We start from the raw sequence: 19,437 nt of genomic DNA, 5'->3' as shown, positions 1-19,437 counted from the left end.
CTAGACGTCTAGTTTTTCCATCAGTGCATTTGGGCGAGGATTGAACATTTATCTCAAGTGAGCTAAAAAGAGAAATTCATGGAGTAGCAGTTTATATAACAATCTAAGAGCCTCACGGTAAAAAAGTGCAAAACAGATTTAGGGTTTAAAATAGCAGCAGCGAGCAAATGGTGTAGCTGCCCGACAGAGGTTAATTCCATGAGCCAAGAAGCTAATGTTGCGAGTGGAAGGGGAAAGCATGCGTCCGTACTTGCAGTTACCAACAAGGAGGCGCCCGGAGCGGGGAGCCCGAGCCAACCAGATTCGGAAAATCTTCCCCAAGATTTCCTTCCCATAATGTACCGGCCAGAGGAGAGGCCTTGTTTGCAAAACCACAGGGGCAGCTCTCCCCATCCACCTCCCCCCGCCCCCCGCCTCCCCCCCCGGCCACACACACAGGAGCCTGTTCTCATGGGGGGTGGGGGGGCTGTGAAATGCTGCCCTGACTCCCCCCCCACCCCCTTACAGCTGGGCATTTTGAATATAAAAAAGCAAAGTCAGCTGCCATCAAATATTACAGTTGGTACTAAATCAACATTCAAAGGGACCCTTATTCTAAATGGGGAGGGTGAAGTCAAAAAAGGGAGAGGAGGAAATTTTAATAATACGCAGAGGATCTGATGAGTGGAGAATTATTTAAGTAATAATTTAAAATCGTCTCTTTTGACTACGATCAAATGTGCGACCAAGAGAGTGTCTGTTCATTTCTTATTAAATGTGTTGGGGTGGACATTGGCCAATAAAATCACATAGGTTTCAAGTGTACAATTCGGTGGTACATCGTCTGTGTACCGATTGCATTGTGGGCCCACCGCCCAAAGTCAACTCTGTCCGTCACCACGTGTTCTACCCTCTTTACCCTTTACTCCTCCCCCACCCCTTCCCTCTGGTAGCCACCATACTGTCTATGGAGGTGAAGCTGACCTTAGGGAGACGATGGAGGAGGCTGGAGTGCAAGAGTTCCCAGCCCACCGTCGGTGTGGTGGCATGCACTCGGCACCCAGTGCCCCAGAGCCCTCTACGCTAGCGGAGGCGTCGGGCACGGGCCTGTCCCAGGCGTCTTTGTTAGCGGTTCACTCTGATTTGCCGCTGCAGCCATTCTCAACTCCACAGAAATCCCTCGTTGCCCTTGCCGATGGCCAGATTCAGTGTGAGACAGGGAGTGCCTTCTCCACGCCAGGCACCAAACTAGTCTCATAGCTTTAGAAAGAGCCACAGCACAATTTCTACGTCCTGACTGCTGCCCGAGGTGTGGATTTCCCCGATGTGACAGCTCTAGAGTTTGCTAAGAAAGTCTAGTCCTGCTACTGCGCGAGGGCGCCGGGCTGCAGAGCAACACGCCTTGTCTCTCCGGTGATGCCGGGCCATGGGCCTCGGTAATCAGAACCTTCTGGTTGCAAATGTGGGACACGTGTGTGCACCAGCGTAAACCTTGAGAGCGCCGGGACCTCAGGATGAAACCAATCAAGTATAATCAGCATTGTTTCCACCTGCGCCTCATGGCGCTGCTCCGCTTGATGCTTCTGTCCCTGCCCTCGGAGGGGCTGCCTCAGCTCCTCTGATCCCCGGGGGGATGAAAAGGAGCCACATTCACACTTTCTCATCTAAACTTTGCCGGCTACGGGAGGCCATTTTCGGTAAGATGTTTAATTCTAATTTTCCAGCCATTTTCTTGCCCTCTCAGTGTGTGGGGAAGACGGGGGTGCGAACCGGTGCCCTCGGGCCAGCAGCTCGGTGGCGGGCGCGGCGCTTCCCTGCCGGGGAGTGGGAGCAGGTGCCTGACGACAAAGCCCGTGCTGACCCCGGTGTTTACAGGCCCAGAGGAGCCGGGGCCCTGTTGTACGCGCTGCCTGATCATGGCTGGGAGCCCCATAAATATTCAACAGCAAGCGCGCAGCTCTGTGCTGCTGTCTGCTACTCACTCTGCATGCATAATTAGCATAGAAGACAAATTCGTGTCAGTGTGCTCAGATAGGGACTGCATGGGCACAATTAATTGTTTAGTTTAAAATCTGAAGTGAAACTTGGGTAGTTTAATAGTAAAATGGCATTATGAATCATGCCGCCCATCAATATATATAAATCTGGGCATTAAAAGCAAGTCAAAATGGTTTTCACCTAATAAAACACGGCCCATTGTCACCATGCTATTAATTATTGGTCTGTAGACTATTCTACTGCGCCTATGAATATTAAATATTTTTCTATTCCTGAGGAATTTGAGCCTTCCGGGCTCCCTGCTAGAGTGGCGTCCTACACATTGTTTTTCCATAACTTAAATCATTATCGATTCCTTTCAGAAATGTGCACAGCAGCCTCTGAAGAGAATGGGTATTTGGGAACCTTGCTAAGTGAATTTCCTGGAGTTGAGGATAAATATCCTTGCGAACAACATTTCTCCTTCAAAGCCCCTAGCGGCGCGATGTTTGTTGGAAGCCGAGGAACAGAGTGAAAAAGTAGAGAGCAGGGATCTTGGTCTGTGACGTATCAGCCCTATGACCTCGGTCAACCCAATTCGCTCCTTTGCGTTTGTTTCCTCATCGTTAAAAACAGAAAACATTTGCCTTCCCCGCTTCACATAAAAGAATAAGTGGGAAAGGTTATGTGAGAGAGCCCTGTGAAAGACTCTGGAAATAGAAGGTGTTTGTTCTTTGTACAGAAACACATCCCAGAAGCAGGCCTGGCCTGGGTGACCCCGTGGAGGCCCAGCGTCTCCTGTTGGACTATGTCCTGCGCGTAAGCGGTGCTCGAGCTGCAGGAGAGGCGCTTGACAGGTAAGGGGTGTGTGGGCAGCAAAACTTGCTAGGTGTGTGCTGGGGGACGGAGCTCTTGCTGTGGAGCCAGGAAAAAACCTATTTCCTCGAGGAAGAAGGATCGGAAAGAGTCTTAATTTAGAGAGAACATTAACACACATTATGATTTGATTTTTCTAAAGTAGCTGCAGTTCGCCGGTAATTGTGATATAACAATGCTACCGTAGATAAAATTACACTGTTATTGAAAATCGTACGTTTCCAGGAGAACGGTGGTAAGATGTATCTAAAACAGATTCTTTCTTGTTGTTCCTGAAAGCTGTGCTCTGTGGGATTTATTGCTTTGAAATCAATGGATGCAGGAAGCAGCCATTTAGCAAACAGTTGTGTAGTGCTTGCCCTGTGCCACGCAGGATGGCTGGGCCATGCTACTGGCCCTCCCTGGATTTCACTGCCTTCTCGGCGCACCTGCCCAGTTCCTCTGTGACAGTTTCTGATTCAGGAAGATCAGGAAATAATTCTAGGACGCCTTCATAAAGCTACTCTTTGTAATGATAACTGAAATGTCAGCATTGGCTTGTCTTTCAATATTCAAATTAAATGGGCTCAAATGTCCCTTCCTCATCCAGGGAAAACATAACGAGCACTCGGGATTTCTGGCGATTGTTGAAAGAGTTTATACGGTTCCTGGGCACTTCTGATTTTGAGTTCTTGCTTCGGCCCCTTTGAAATGAATAAAACTAAAAAAAAAAAAGACCGTACCCTTTTATGTAATGATGTTTACTTTGAATTTATATTAGTTCACACAAACACTCCATCCATGCTTTTGTTCTGGCCCTCTGGTCCAGTTTAAGAACCCATTGTGGCCCTTGAGTCAAAAAGTTTGCCAACCCCTGGTTTATACGGTTCCTGGGCACTTCTGATTTTGAGTTCTTGCTTCTGCTGACTTTATTCTGTGGGGGTTTTTTTTTTGTTTTTTTTTTGGTGATTTCTGCAAGCACGTAATGTCTAATTTTAATATATGTTCCCTTTCATTGAGTGCCCCAGTTTTTTTAATAATATTTCAACCTGCTAGTGTGTGCCACGCCAGCACGACCAAGGGTGACCCCGAGTGGGGGGGTGAAAGGATTAAGGAAAGACAGACAAGAGAATAATAGCTGCTCCCTGATGAGGAGACAATGACAGCGCCCACAAGCCATGTCTTTATTTTATAGATGTCACGAGGCAAAGTAGGGGCGTGATCACGTTGTTTACAGCATTCTCGTGAGTTTCAACCTCACTTAACTACATGCACCCGAACTCTATCACAAGGCAAGTGGGGCCACGTGTTCGGACCATAGGTTCAAGCTCACAACCACAGCCGTTGGCTATGATTGTGCTGGGAGGGCCCTGCCCTCCAGCTGGGACTTGCACGTGGCAATGAGAGGACCCTGTCCTTTCATTAGTCCGAGGCTTGAACCTGGCCAAAACACCGTAACCACACCCCACACTAGTGTGAGTACTTGTAACAAACTCGTGCTGGTTTTCATGTCACAAGAGGGTGTTTACACTGAACAGTTCAACATTGAATTAGACAAGACAATAAAGACAATAAAGAAAGAAAACATAGAAGAAAATCTAAGACCTTAGATTTGGTGGTAAGTTTTAGATACAACACCAAAAGAATAATCCACAAAAGCAAAATTAAAAATTTGGACTGTATTAAAATGAAAATGTCCACTCTGCAAAGACACTGTTACGAGAATGAAGAAACAAATTGCAGCCCGGGAGGGAATATTTACAAAACCCACACCTCATGAAGGATTTGTGTCCTAAATATACAAAGAATACTTAAAACCTAACAATAAGAAAACAAACAACCCAATTAAAATATATGCAAAATATCTGAAAAGGCACTTCACGAAAGATATACAGATATCAAATGCACACATAAAAATGGTCAAACCATATGACATTAAGGAATTGCAAACTCACACAATGAGATGCTACTACAGACCCATTAAAATGGCCAAAATCCAGAACGTTGACAACCTCCATCCAAAGCAGGCTGCACATTCCCCAGGATCCGGAGCCTCACACCCACCAAGTCACCCGCCTGCCAGAGGCACAGTGTTTTATATGCTAAAGGCCCAGCCATCATGCCCTGGAGGCCTTGGGAATTTAAAGCCAAATAGTGCCATTCAGACCTCCTTTTACCTGGCCAGGGTATTCCAAAAGCTCAACTCAAAGTCCCAGCCAGTTGGCCAGGAGCACCTCCCTCTGTTGAACTAGATTCCTTTGTGGCAGATCATTCTGTGTCATTTGGGTAAAACTGGAGCTGCTAGCATGTTAACCAGAACAACCTGCAGGGTTAGCACTGGCCAAGAGAGGGATTTAAGCAGAAATTTGAAGCAGCAGCTAATGAATTTTGGAGGTTTTCAGAGTGACATATGCTGGCAGACAGAGCAGGAATCTCAGGTTTCATTTGACCTCAGTGTCTGCCAGATCTTATTCCCAGCCGATGGCCCTGCTGACCGAGAGCAGCCCCTGGCCACCAGAATTCTTGGGTGTGGTCACCAGGATGCTTGGGTGTGGTCACCAGGATGCATGGGTGTGATCACCAGACTGCTTGGGTGTGGTCACCAGGATGCATGGGTGTGATCACCAGAATGCTTGGGTGTGATCACCAGGGTGCCTGGGTGTGGTCACCTGGGTGCCTGGGTGTGATCACCTGGGTATTTGGGTGTGATCACCTGGGTGTTTGGGTGTGATCACCAGGGTGCCCTGGGTGTGATCACCTGGGTGGTGTGGGTGTGGTCAGCTGGGTGCCTGGGTGTGATCACCTGGGTGTTTGGGTGTGGTCACCAGGGTGCCTGGGTGTGATCACCTGGGTGTTTGGGTGTGGTCACCTGGGTGCCTGGGTGTGGTCACCTGGGTGCCTGGGTGTGATCACCAGGGTGCCTGGGTGTGGTCACCAGGGTGCCTGGGTGTGATCACCTGGGTGCTTGGGTGTGGTCACCAGGGTGCCTGGGTGTGGTCCCACAGCAGTGGCACCTATAAAGAAGGGACAGCTCGGAGATGTCTCCTCCAGCCCCTGTATGGCCCCATTCTGTCCACTGGATGTTCCTGGCTTTCCAAGTGCTGACGGTCCTTTCTCCAAACCCTGCAGGTGTGATGGAGACTCACTAGCTGACACTGACAGGGGCTTGCCAAGACTCCACTTTCTTCCGTGGCCCTGGTGTCCTCACTGGGACACACGTGCCAAGGTGGCCGGTTTGCTCCTCTCCACCTCATTGTCAACCCAGCCCAGGCCCCCTCCTTCAGGGGCCTGGGTGCTCACTTTTCCCAGGTGCACCCAGGTGGGGACCATGAGATGCTCTGAATGAGGACAGAGCTCTCACTACATACGCACCTGACCTGCTGCAATGTTCAGAGACCTCCGTTCCCTCACGGCAGTTCAGCTTTTCCCCATGGGGCAGATGGGTGGATGCTTTAAGTGACACGGTCTGTCCTTGTCGTTGCTGACTGTGTCCCCCACAAATGTCATATGGAGAAGCCCTCGTTCCCAGCGCGGTGGTATTGAGAGATGAGGCCTTTGCCAGGTGATGAGGTGTAGAGGAGGCTGTGAGAATGGGGCTCCTGCAATGGGATTAGTGGCCTCATAAGAAGAGGAGGAGAGACGGGAACTCTCTCTCTGCCATGTGAGGACACAGCGACAAGGCAGACCTCGGGCAGCCAGGAGGAGAGGTCTCACCAGGAACTTCTGCCAGCAATTGTGGGTCTCAGACTGTCCTGCGTCCAGGCCAGGGGAACGAGTGTCCTTTGTTTAAGTGACCCAACAGTGGGGCATTCGGTGGTGGCAGCCCAATCACTGCCACAGAACTTGGCCTATGAGCTAGTGTACATGTAAATTGGAAGATATAATTGGCTTCAGAAGGAGTGGGGACTTGGGACTCGGCCTTTTTGATTTTCATGCAAATTGCTAAGGCCAGCTTCTACTCAGCCTCCATCATTCCTGGATCTCAGGCCGCCAAAGATAAGAGGATTATGCCAATTAGATGCCATCTAAGACACTGGGCGGCACTTGATCAGGAACACAGCCTGGGGGGCTGCCACTTGGTTTTGTCCATAAAATTATTGGGAACAAAGACACATTCATTTGCTTGTGCATCATGCATGGCTACTGTCTACACGAGCAGAGCTGAGTAGTTGCAGCACAGACCACATAGCTGTTAAATCTTAACATACTTCTTCCATGGAGATATGAGTCCGCATCCCACTCCTGACACCAGAAAATAGCCCCTCACCCTCAAATATATTTGCTCTCTGACCCTTTAAGAAAACGTTTACTGACTCCTAATCTGCTGGCCTTCTCTAAACTCTCATATTTGTCCTCATCTGGAAGCAAGAATTTGTTAAAATAGTATCTGTTTCCTTTCTACCTACTTTTGTGGGGCCGCCTCTCCTTCCTTGTTCCATGAAGAAGTAGTTCGTATGGCCGTGTCTCCTTGGAAGGCTTGCCACCTTGGGGAATTCAGTTTAGTGTATTGCCTGTGGCCTCTGATCTCTGAAGGACTCAAGACAATTAGGATTTTGTAGATTATTGGCTTTTTGTCATTATTAGGCTGGGAATAACATTTTTCTTGTGACTTTACACATCTCAATTGAAAGCGAAACACCAGCTATCTTAGGTTTCAGAAAATTAGTATCAATAACTACTCACAGCATAAAGATGCATCCTTTAGAAACTTTAGCATGTCTTCCCTATCTGCATAGCTTGTCGCATTGGTGAAAACCCGAGACAGTGTAAGAATGAGTCTTCCCTCACTCTGTAGGTCTCTTAGAGGTGTGCACTTCTTCGAGTCCATTCCCCATGTCACCCACCTCCCTCCAGTGAGATTAGAGGTCTAACCATAGAATAACTTAAACACTTAACAAAAAACTCTCACTGTGGATGTAAAACTTGGAAGATAAAGCCAATGATTTTTTTCCTGTTTCACTGAATAAACAGTGGCGAGTTTCTGTTATTTTTGTGCCACCAGCTTATTCATTAAACTCTTATTTTTAAAATTACCAAATGCAGTTAAATCCCCTTTCTCTGGTTTAACAATGCCAGGGGCAGATTCGATTTATAATGCCGGCGGCGAAAAATAACCCAAAGAGAGATGATGACGCTTTCAGATGCCATTAACATCCCGAAGAGAATTTACCGCCTCCCGAGATGCATTTGGCACTAAGTGGTTCAGATTGATGGTTGTAACAGCAACATGAAATGCTGTACAGGAGGAACCTCTGAGAACTAAGGGATAAGATCGATCAACCCTGGATCAGCACCCAGGATAGCACCCTGGTGTCACTGCCTGGCCAGGGACCACTTTTGAGAAAGATTACAGTTGGGGGCACAGGGGCTTCCAACAGAGCAAGAGGCGGCAGGCCAACATGCAACTTCTCCCGCAGGTCAGGGCATGCTGACTGCTCTGTGCAGTCTGGTGGTTATGTTGTTTAAAGCATTTCTCCTGCCCCCGCATCCAAATACCTGCTGATAAATGTATTTTGTTTCCATCATTTTCACTTCTTCAGCTTCCATTTTATGTGAAAAGTCCACTGAACTCTGTCGAGTTTCATTCTTATTGATGTTTCCAGCTCCTTTCATTTCATGAATTCTCTCTCAATGACCTAAGTTATCATTTACCTTGACTATTGAATTTTCAGTTTTATGTATTATGTTTTTATCTTTAGACCTTCCATTTGGTTCACATATGCTCTTAAGTCTCCTTTTCCCTTTCAAATATCCAACTCCCTCTTAATTCTCTAAGTATTATAAACACACTTCTTTAATATTTCTGCATTTCAAATCTGGTGGCATTTTAAGGTTTTGTCGGTCTTAGAATCCTGTCTGCCTTTGCTGATGATTGCCATGTATGGCGCCCACTTCTTCTTCTTCTTTTTTTTAATGTTTAACAATTTAATTTTTTTTGTAACATTTTCTGGAAGGCCTGAGTTGAAGGTGGATCACTGTAGGGATATTTACATTTGTCCTGCCCATTGTCTGTGAGCATTAAACACCTAGGACAGCCTTCAAATAGAATTTCAACTTTAAAGTTTTATTTTCAGATTTTTTTACAACTTGGATCTTTCACACACACCCCTACCCCCATTTACTTCTTTTAAACATCTCACTGGAATTGTATCAACTCTTATGGCTGATAGCACCCTATCTAATGCCTGTGTGATATCTTCCTGTAGATTTTTTATGTATATCTCATCTCAAATGTGACATTATAATTAATCTACTTTCTCCTCTCACTCCTGACACCTGTTTCCTTCCTTCTCCACATGTTCTCCAGCTCACACTTACCCCTCCTGTTTCAAGTCCTCCAAACAGGAGGTTTTCTAAATCCCCAGAGGTTAGCCCACCTGGACTAGCTCTCTACCCTTGGTCCAACCAACTTGACATTTGGAATGACAAGAACCCTGGTACTCTCAGAAAGGTCATAGGAGCAAGCTTCCTGAGAAAGAATACATTAAAGAAAAATGTAGAGTTGTTTCTAGCTGCTATACAAAGACAGCAAATTCTAACACAATCTTATATAATAAAAGCTTAATATGCAAATCGACCGAACGGCAGAACAACCGGTGGAACAACTGGTCGCTATGATGTGCACTGACCACCAGGGGGCAGACGCTCAACACAGGAGTTGCCCCCAGCCTGCAGACCCTAGGCCAGCCAGGGAGGGTGCCAGTGGGGGCCCCCCGATCGCCCCGCCGGTCACCCCACAGACCGGCCAGGCCTAGGGACCCTACTCGTGCATGAACTTCATGCACCAGGACTCTAGTCTCTTGTAAAACCATGTAATTAAATGAAATGTTCATTTTTCAATTTCATCTTGTTTGACCTGTTCATGACAGTAATATCTGACACTCTGGACTGTCTTTTTTGTGTTTTTTTGTTTGTTTTTTTACTAACATGCAGAACACCAAGGTCTGCTTCTTTCCTCTAATCCTACTGATTGTTCCTTCCACTTCCTTGGTTGAGGCTCTTTTTATTCTGATATCTAATAGGTGAGATACTCATAGACCCAATTCTTGCCACTTCTTTCATAATCCCATTCAAAACTAAGCCTTGAAATTGCATCAATGTAAGATGAGCCGATACTCAGATTTTAGTCTCTAGTCTACACCTCTCACTCACACGACGTAGTCACGTGTTTAGCTGTGCATTCTGCATCTCACTTGTATATCGAACAGGCATTGCAGACTTCACTTGTCCAAAACTGAGCTCAGGACATTTTGCCCCGAACCTGTTCTTCCCTATGTCTTCCCCGTGTCAGTTATTGGCAGGTACATCGTTCCAGTTGTTCTGTTCAAAGAGCCACGAGTCGTTCTTTATTCCTCACTCTCACACACTCCGTGTCTATTTGCCATCAAATTCTGTTACTCGGCCTCAAATATATCCAAGATTGGGGCACCTCGTACCTTTTATTTTGCTACCAATCTAGTCTGCCACCCGTCCCCCTGGGTAAGGGTTGAGGCAGTAGCCTGCTCCTGTTTGGAGTCCAGATACATAATGACCAGAGGAATAATGGCAAGAAAACGTCAGGTCCCATCTGTCCTCTGAGCAAACCCCACAGGGGCTGCTCACTCAGAAAGAGACCCTGACGTCTATTCTCTGATGGACGAGGGTGGATGAGCAGCCCGTTACCTGCAGGCTCTTCACCTGTCTGCTCCTCCCCACTCTTCCAGCTGCACCAGCGTCCTGCGTGTCCTTGAACCAGCACACCCGCTCCCACTTCAGGGAGCCGCACCGCCCGCCCTGGCCCCTGCCGCACTATTTACCCCTTTATCTGCACGGCTCACTCTCACCTCCGTAGCGCTTCTCATTTCCAGTGGGGCTTTCCATGGCCCCCCGTGGGAGATTTCATACTACCGAACATTTCCTGTCTCTGATCCCTGTAGTGTTTTAGCTGCTAACATCATTCGGTGCCTCTCATACATTTATTGTGCAACTATGTTTATTTTCCAACTCTCCCACCAAAATGGAAACCAGTGAAGGGCAGGGAGTTTTATCTGTTTTATTAATCATGTTATTTTTAATCCCTAGAACAGAGCATAATTCATAGACAATGCTGAGTACATATTAGTTTAATTGATACGTTAAATGACTAATGACTTATCTTGACGCGCCCAACTAGAATAGAGAACTATGATTCTCAGTGATTTGGGGGGCAATCGAAGTTACGAGTTATGTCAACACTCGCTCCCTCTAGTGCGAGTGCAGCGGCAGTGCAACTGTGGTCTGGGAGCCACGGCCTGTCCGCACTGTGAGGTTTTCTGGTCAAGGCCCAGGCCAGTGCCTCACACCTACTGGGCGTTTAGCAAATTCTTGTTGACTGTAAGAGTTCAGGTGTTTGCACTTTTCATGATTTTAAAGCTTTATTCATATTCACTCGCTCCACTTACATGCTTTTATCCAAGAAGGAGACAATAATTTAATTGTTATACGGCTTCCACTCTGAATTACATGTGTTTTTGTCGAAGGGGGGAAATATAGACTTACATCATACCCCTTCTTCATTCTCTGAAATGAGAGCCAGGAAACCAACATCAGACTTTTCAAAGTGCTTTGTCCTGGGTCCAGCCCTCATGACTCATTTGGGGCTTGTGACTCCCCCCAGATCCTGGGTCACCCACTCCTGCCCCAGGGGCCACATCTCCAGGCCGCCTTCTGCATCACAAGAGCCGATTGCTCTGTCAGAAATCTGTATTCCCCGGTAAAGACGTTTTATTTTCTGAGACTTTCTGAAAGCCACGGCCTCCCGCTGCCCGGGGCTGCTGTGAATGGATTGTCACACAACTCTCACGCTCCCGGAGCCAGGAGGCCGGGGCCCGGATCGATGAGGACTGTCAGCGTTTGTAAACCCCGAATGTGTCCCTGTGACAAGATAAGCACCGACGGGAGGCTCCATCCGAGTCAGAGTCGCCAGATGTTAAAACCTGCCGTGGTCGCCAGTCGAAGGAAGGCTCAGGGCGTGAGCACGAAGCACGCCTGTCCGCGCTCCCCGGTGGGGGCAGGGGCGTGCCCTGGAGGGAGCGTGGTGAGGGTTCAGATCCCAGCAACACGTCTGGTTGCGATTAAAATGTCAGCCTGGGTCACGGCATCGTCCGGCTCTTCATCCCGACGAGGTGTGGGTGCCGCTGACCACACACTCTCCCAGTCGGAGTCCAGACACGGCCGGGCCGCGGTGACAGCTGAGGGCGCGAGGCGCTGGACAGATCACCCGTGGGGGACACACAGGCATTCTTCCTGCTGCGGGCAGCCCGGGCCACAGACAGCCAGCCTGTTGTGTGATTCATGAGCTCGGGGATCAAGCAGAGCTTCCCTGGCCCTGTTATGTATTCTGCCCACCGCGCTTGCAAAATGAAAAGTCCTTGTTTTAAAAGCCTCAGACATACTAACTGTTCAGCTAGTGCAACAAGAGCAGCTTGCTATGGGGATGAGGTCGTTATGTAACTCGAACAACACGGATTTGTATTAAAAACCAGGGAAAGAACAAGAAGATTTTTAATAAATGCCCCCCCGCCCCCATAGCTAACAAAACAGTAACGTGTCATGGCCTCCCTCGGGAAAAATGCCCTGTTCTTCATTGTTCATCACATTGTTCCTTGCCGCCCCTCCAACAGAGGGTTAAATAAACCCTGAAAGTCACTCAAAGGTGAGCCTTTTTCTCCTTTATTAAAGGAATGCCTCTTTCAGACCCATTCTGTTCCCAGGGACCATGAAATCCTGTGCCAGGCGCTCTCCTCCATCACGGAGGCAGGAGACAAGCTGGCGCTCCTGAAGGCCTCCTTTGGTGGGACGGGTGTCCCCTCCCCTGGGCATCGTGCCCAGCTCACTGCACGCATTTATTCATTTTTCCTAAACTGCAGCTGGTATTTGAGTCTCTTCAGAAAGGAGAAGACGCAGCCTATTGTGTCTGTGCTGCGCGCCGTGCGTGACGGAGGGAGCGGGTCTGTCTGGCAGCGAGGCCTGTGCCTGTCAGACGTAGCGGCGGGAACGCCGGGCTCCCGGCCTCTGTGCTCCCTTAAAAAGGCAGCAAACGCAGTTTCCTTTCCTGGTGAGGAATCCCTGGAAACCAGGAGCAAAGCAGCAGGTGATGGGAGGCAGGTCAGTGCCATGAAGAGAGAACGTAGACGTGAACTTTCAGGTTTGTTTGGTAAATAAGTCAGGATCTGTGAGCTGTGCCAGCTCCTTAACCTCCCGGGAGTGCAGATGTGCGCACGGCGAACTCCAATTAATAACAGTTCCCCGCCGGCACAGTGGGCACCGCGGCCCGTGCCACCTCCCGGTGCCAGGAGGCCTGGAGCTGGAACTCAGTGGCCACAGGAGCCGCGGGAGTTGATTCCAGGTCGGAGGGCGGACAGGAAACTTGCTCTGGTCACTTTGGGGTGCAACGGAGGCGCGTCCTCTACTGAGATGCTCGTTTTATTCGGAAGAATAAGGAGACTCCGCGGGGGGTCAGGTGCTAGCTAAGTGCTCGGAGGCAGCTGGTTTTCCCTTCTTTGGAAAACAAATAACGAGCTAATTTGTCACCCAGTCGTGACAAATGGACCCGCAGCTTCATCAGGTGGTACGCACTGTGCCTGGCAGCGGTGGGTGGGGGTACGGACGGGGAGTCAGCGAGAGCCCCACTGGAACGGAACTGACACCCCGAGACACCTATGAAAGGCCAGGGGGGCACAGTTACTGGGGCGGGGGGAGGGGGCCGGGAAGTGTGAGGTGTCTCCCGATTCTCACGGACACTGTTCAAACTCAGACTGAGCAGGAGGCTGAGGCCGCGCAGGAGGGCAAGCGGCCATCATGGCTCCCAGGAGGGCAGGGGCCCTTGCTCTCCGGGAATTCTTATGATGCTCCGGCCCCTCGGGCCTCTTAACATTAGGGACCAAAAGTGACATGTGATTAATTTGAGGAGGACATTTAGAGGTGTTCTTCCCGCGCTAGGTTATGTCTGAGAAGGAGGAGAGGAGGTCACCTGTGACAGTTCCAGGGAGAGGAGCGTCCCTTCTCGGCCTCACTGAGTCCTCTGCCTCGCGCCCTTCCTCTTCAGCTCCCTCCTCAGCAACTCACCCCCCCACCTGTCCCACGGCCACGGGACCCCACACCTGCAGGTGATTGCCGTAGCCTTGCTCTACCTCGTTCACCTCTGATTTATTCTTTTTTAATGTATTTTTATTGCTTTCAGAGAGGAAGGGAGTGAGAGATAGAAACATCAGTGATGACAGAGAATCATTGGTCAGCTGCCTCCTGCACGCCCCACACTGGGGATCGAGCCCACAACCCGGGCCTGTGCCCTGACCAGGAATCGAACCGTGACCTCCTGGTTCATAGGTCAATGCTCAACCACTGAGCCACACCACCAGGCTGATTTATTCTCATGCTAGAGTGATATTTTGGGGGGCAAGGAGACCACTGATTTTTTTAAAGCTTCTCAGAACCCTCCATAGCTCTCCACTTCCATGAAGAATATGCAGCCCCAGCTCTTCCATTGGATACTTAATGCCACCAGGGAGCTGGCCCCAGAGCACCGTCTGAACCTCGTTTCTCACCCCCTGCGTGGCCCCCGGTTCATGGAAGAGGGGCTGTTCTTGTTTTGGTTCATTGTCTTGCACACCTGTGTCCTATCATGTGCTGACAGCACCTCCCAGGGCTGCTGTTGCCTTAGTGGAGTCTAAGGAAAAGGTCTCTCCACACCGCTGTTCCTTCGGTTCCTCCCGCTCTCCACCTCACATCATCCGACCCATCCCTCAAGGCCTGGTTCCCGTCCACCTCGTGCCCCCTCCCTAACCACCTCCTGCCCCCTGCTCTGCCCAGAGTGGAAGCAGCACCCCTTCCTCCACGTCCCCATAGCACTTCGTACACCGGAAGGAAGAGAGCATCCTTGCCTTGCCTTTTACCATCACACGCGCTTGCCATCTCTCTGCTCTCGGTGATGGGCTCTCTGTGGCCACGCTCTGCGCTGATTTCTGTTGCTTTCCTCCTTCAGTTTGTTACATGTAATTCACACCAGTTAAAGACGTGTTGGCTGTAAGCATTCCCTTCTCACTTTCCGTGATCTGATTTGCGAATATCCAAGGGTATGAAAGTGCGTATTTCACTTTCAAGGAGCTCTCTGTGTGTCATTCTAAATTCTGACCTGAAACAGAAGTTGAGATGATGACATTAGAGAAGGTTCTCACACTGGTGTTATCATAGCTCACCCCCAAAACTGCTTCTTAAATGACTTAGCTGGCTTAATGGATTTGCTTCATTTTAAGGATCATTTAAATATAATCTTCCTCCCCTTAAATTATTTCAATCACAGTGAGCTTTGGCTGACCTGCTTTTGAACCAGTGGAGGAATCCTTCCCAAAGCCCTTGGTGATCACCGACTAGATGATAGTGCTACAGTGGTTATAAGCCACTTCAGGCCATTTTCTTCACAAAAGTCTAAATTAACGAGGATTCTGATTATGTCACACATAATCTCTTGCGGTTTAAAAGGGTTTCCCAAAATAACACACCTCTTTTTTTTCTCCCCAAATTCTGAACCAATATATTAGGCATTTGGGATAACAGAATAGTACCTTTTTTCACTATTAAATCTAATAAATGGAGACAGTGGTTGATACCTGTAGACAAGTGGTATGGAATGCCTGATGCAGACTGACCTACTCACCTGGCCACAGGAAGTGCTGGGCGTGGGCAGGCATCCCCCCACCTGCTAGAGCTTGACCTCGTCCACACAGAGCCCCTAGGGGGCCGACAAGAAGGGAGCCGACCTGTGGGGCAGCATCTACGCTCAGAAGGGGGAGAGAAGTGACTGGCTGAGCCACCTCCTTCCTTTCCTGACTCATGGAACAGATGGAGTCCCCCTCGGTTGGCTGAGGCTGGAGAGAAGGACTGGGTGGCTATGACCCCAGTGGTAGGGCAGAGGGTGGTCAACACGTGAGCGACAGGATCGGGAGCCGACGTCCCGCTCACCCAACACTTGCTCCTGACATGGATGTGGTAGAGTGAAAACAATCAAAGTGTTTCGTAATTTTCTGAAAACAAGACCAACATTTGATTTTTCTACCTCACAATTACTGGTTGTATGGCTTCACCAGTCAACAAACCTCTTGAAATCATAAATGCATCAAGTGTAAAATGAGAATAAAAGAACCGCAGTAGGAATGGGAAGAGACAGTATTGATGAAAGCACTCTTCTCTTTGAGCTATAGAATCTGTATAAAATCACCAGTAACAGTTAATATGAAATTCACGCCAATTTTACATCAATTTTGTGTAGCAATTTATATCATGTACTCATGATATATCAGAAAATAAATGTTTTTCCCCCAAATATCTATTCAATGATATAACCATACCCTTGTAATCTATGAGTCTTAATCTTCAATACAGTGGGTACACACACTCACTCACACACACAGGTCACATTCTGAAAAAGACAAAACTGTGGAGACAGTAAAAAGATCAGTGGCTTCCATGGGTTGCGGTGGGGTGAGGGTGGATGAATAGGCAAATCACAGATGGTTTTTAAAGCAGTGGAAATATGCATGATGCCATAATAATGGAAATATTGAATCACATTTTATCCAAATCCATGGCATGTACACACCCAAAGTGAGCCGTATGCAAACCATGCGTTAGGGTGATGATGACATGTCAATGTATGTTCACCGGATGTAACAAATGCACCACCTGGTGAGCGATGCTAATAATGGGGGAGGGGCTGGGCACATGTGAGTAGAGAAAATGCATGGGGAATACAGTGGGGCCTTGACTTACGAGTTTAATTCGTTCCGTGACGGAGCTCGTAACTCAAATTACTCATATGTCAAATCTTAAAGTGAACGAGTGAGACAGGTGATGCTGGGCTGATGTTGTGGCGTTCACTGTGACATTTGCTGCGCCAACTAGCGGTGGGGTATCTGAAGCTGGCTCGTAACCCGAATTTTAGCTCGCAACTCAAAGCAAAAAATCGGCCGAGAGACGGCTCGTTAGTCGGGACACTCGTAAGTCAAGGCCCCACTGTAGCTGCACCTTCCTCTCTGTTTTGCTGTGAACCAAAACTGCTCTAAAAAAGTCAAGTCTTATTTTAAAAAAATCAGTTCATGCAATTCACGTTACTAGGAGCATCACAGAAAATTCTCAGCAGGTGCACAAAGGCTATTTGATAAACCCAGCATCCACACATGATTGAGAAAACGAACCTTTCAGCACCCGGGACTGGAGGGGGCCTCCTCGCCCTGCTGAAGGGCACCTGCCAAAACGGACCCAACAAGACGAGACTCCAGGTGATCGCCATGCCCTCAGCGCCACACCGCTGGCCGGTGCTCACGTGGAGGTTCGGACCAGCTCCATCTGTCCCGTATTTTGGGCTCCGTGTTTAGCTCACTTCGTGAGGTTTTTGCTTTTATTTTTCTGTTTGACCTGGGTCATGGCCTGAATTCTACCCTTTAGAAGTCATCTGTGGAAGTTCTACCCTCGGTCTCTCAGAATGTGATGGTGTTTGGAGACAGAGTCTTGAAGGAGGCACTTAAGTTAAAATGAGGTCACCGGGTTACCACTGGTGTCTTCACAAGAAGAGGCGATTGAACACAGATGCTCACAGAGGAGAGACAGCATGAAGTCACAGAGAGGAGAGAGGGGCCTCAGCGGGAGCCCACTCTGCCCACACCACGGTCTTGGACTTCTGGTATCCAGACTGCGAGAAAACAAATGTCGGTGTTTAAGCCACCAGCCTGTGGTACTTTGTTATGTCAGCTCTTACAAATGAATGCACCCCAGCATCAGTGAAACGCAACACGAATAGAAGTGGTTGCCAGGGAGAAGGGGGTTGAGTGAACAAGGTGAAGAGATTAAGAAGTACAGATTGGTAGTTACAGAATAGTCACAGGGATGGACAGCACAGCACAGGGAATCCAGTCAACAATACTGCAATAGCTGGGTCTGGTGGCAGGTGGGTACTGGGAATATTGGGGGAACACTTTGTAAAGCACATGACTGTCTAACTAGGCTGTACCCCTGAAACTAACACAAAATAATAGTGAATGTAAAAAAACCTCATTCAATAAGCGTAACTGTATTGTGTTTTCCTGTTACTGTGACTGTTCATCGTATCCCCAAATGGCCCTGAAGGGGAAGGACACACCCCAAGGAGCACAGATGCCCTCAGTTCCAGACGAACCAGGCCTTGGGCTGAGGCACTGTTTTCAGTGTCACTGTTCACGTCAAGATATGACTGTGATTTGAAGTGTGTCCCTAGAACATCCAAGCCTTTGAAGAATTCTGTGACCTCCTAGTCCACCTTTTCAGAGCTTCCTGGTGTCTAGTGTAGTATTCGGCACACAGTACACAATCAGTAACAAGCATTCTTTCGTGTCCCTTCAACACTAAAGAGACGTTCTTGGCCAGTCTCCGGTCGTGTCCCTGGCCACGGGAAGTGACCAACGATTTGTCTGAGATTCAGCCACACCGCGGAAGCAAGCGTCGTTTCACTGCCGCTCCCAGGCTGACAACTTACCGGGGAGCTTTTGTCGGAAAAAAATCCCAAAGCTTGGCGGTCTAGCCAACAAGCCTTGATTTAGCTCGCTGGCCTGGGTTGGACTCCGTAGAGTGGCAGGTTCTGCAGCCTGGGCTGAACTCGATCAGGAATCTAAGGTCAAGTGCAAGCCCGTGTGTGCTGGCTGGGAGAGGTCACCCGCTCCTGGGACAACTGACCTCCAGTCCTCAACAGGCCAGCGAGCCGGGTTCATGTGGCAGAGGTGGGTTCCCAAGAGAGGCGGTGAAAGGTGCGAGCCCCTCGGGCAGGGACCCCAGGAGTAGGGCAAGCAGACCGGGTGTGAGGGTGGGCACACTCCGGGCTTCCTGGGGGGAGGGGTGGGCACACCCAGGTCATAGTTCCCGGGGGTCCCAGGGCCCGCTGTGGCTGCAGCCTACTGCAGAGTAGAGATGCATCAGCGGAGCTGCAAGAACAGCCCGTCACTATCTTTTTTATGTAGAAAAGTGAATGAAATTGTGTTTTAGAAATGAAATGGTTGCTCACATTCCACACGGTCGCCATGCGCCTTTCTGGCAGTCACTCAGCGCAGAGCCTGGCATCGCCACTCCTGCTGCTCAGATGACCCGTCTGTTTCCAGCCTCTTGAGTGAATCATCACCTCAGCTCCCGGTGATGGCCGCGCCGGGCACGGCGCTGAGGGCTGCAGATGAGCTCATTTAAAGCTCTAACAGGCCAACAGCGTGTCCAGCTCCTGCCAGAGGGACACCTGCTCTGTCCCCTTCTGGATGAGCTGATAACCATTTAGGCACTTTGTCAGCCTCTCGGCCTCACAAACAGGCCCTATTTAAATTGCAGATTTCCCCTGGATGAGGCAGCGGAAGCTCATTACCAAATATCTCCATCGCGCCCTGGCGTGTGCTCTCTCTGATGGATGCGGTTGACTTTTGGCACCTTGGTTAGAGCCAGAATTCAGTTGCTTATTTTTCCCTCTTCCTCCTTAGCTCGTGGCAAAATATTACGCTCAGAAAGCAGCGAGAATAACGACTCCTTAGCCACTTTCTAATGATCGGTCCCTCCGCTTTCTATTTGAGGGAAATGGCCTGGTGAGGCAGGTACTGCGCAGGA

Source organism: Myotis lucifugus, unplaced genomic scaffold (assembly GCF_000147115.1).
Source record: "Myotis lucifugus unplaced genomic scaffold, Myoluc2.0 scaffold_348, whole genome shotgun sequence".
In the NCBI taxonomy this organism is placed as follows: domain Eukaryota; kingdom Metazoa; phylum Chordata; class Mammalia; order Chiroptera; family Vespertilionidae; genus Myotis; species Myotis lucifugus.
Note: the sequence above shows the minus strand (reverse complement) of the source record.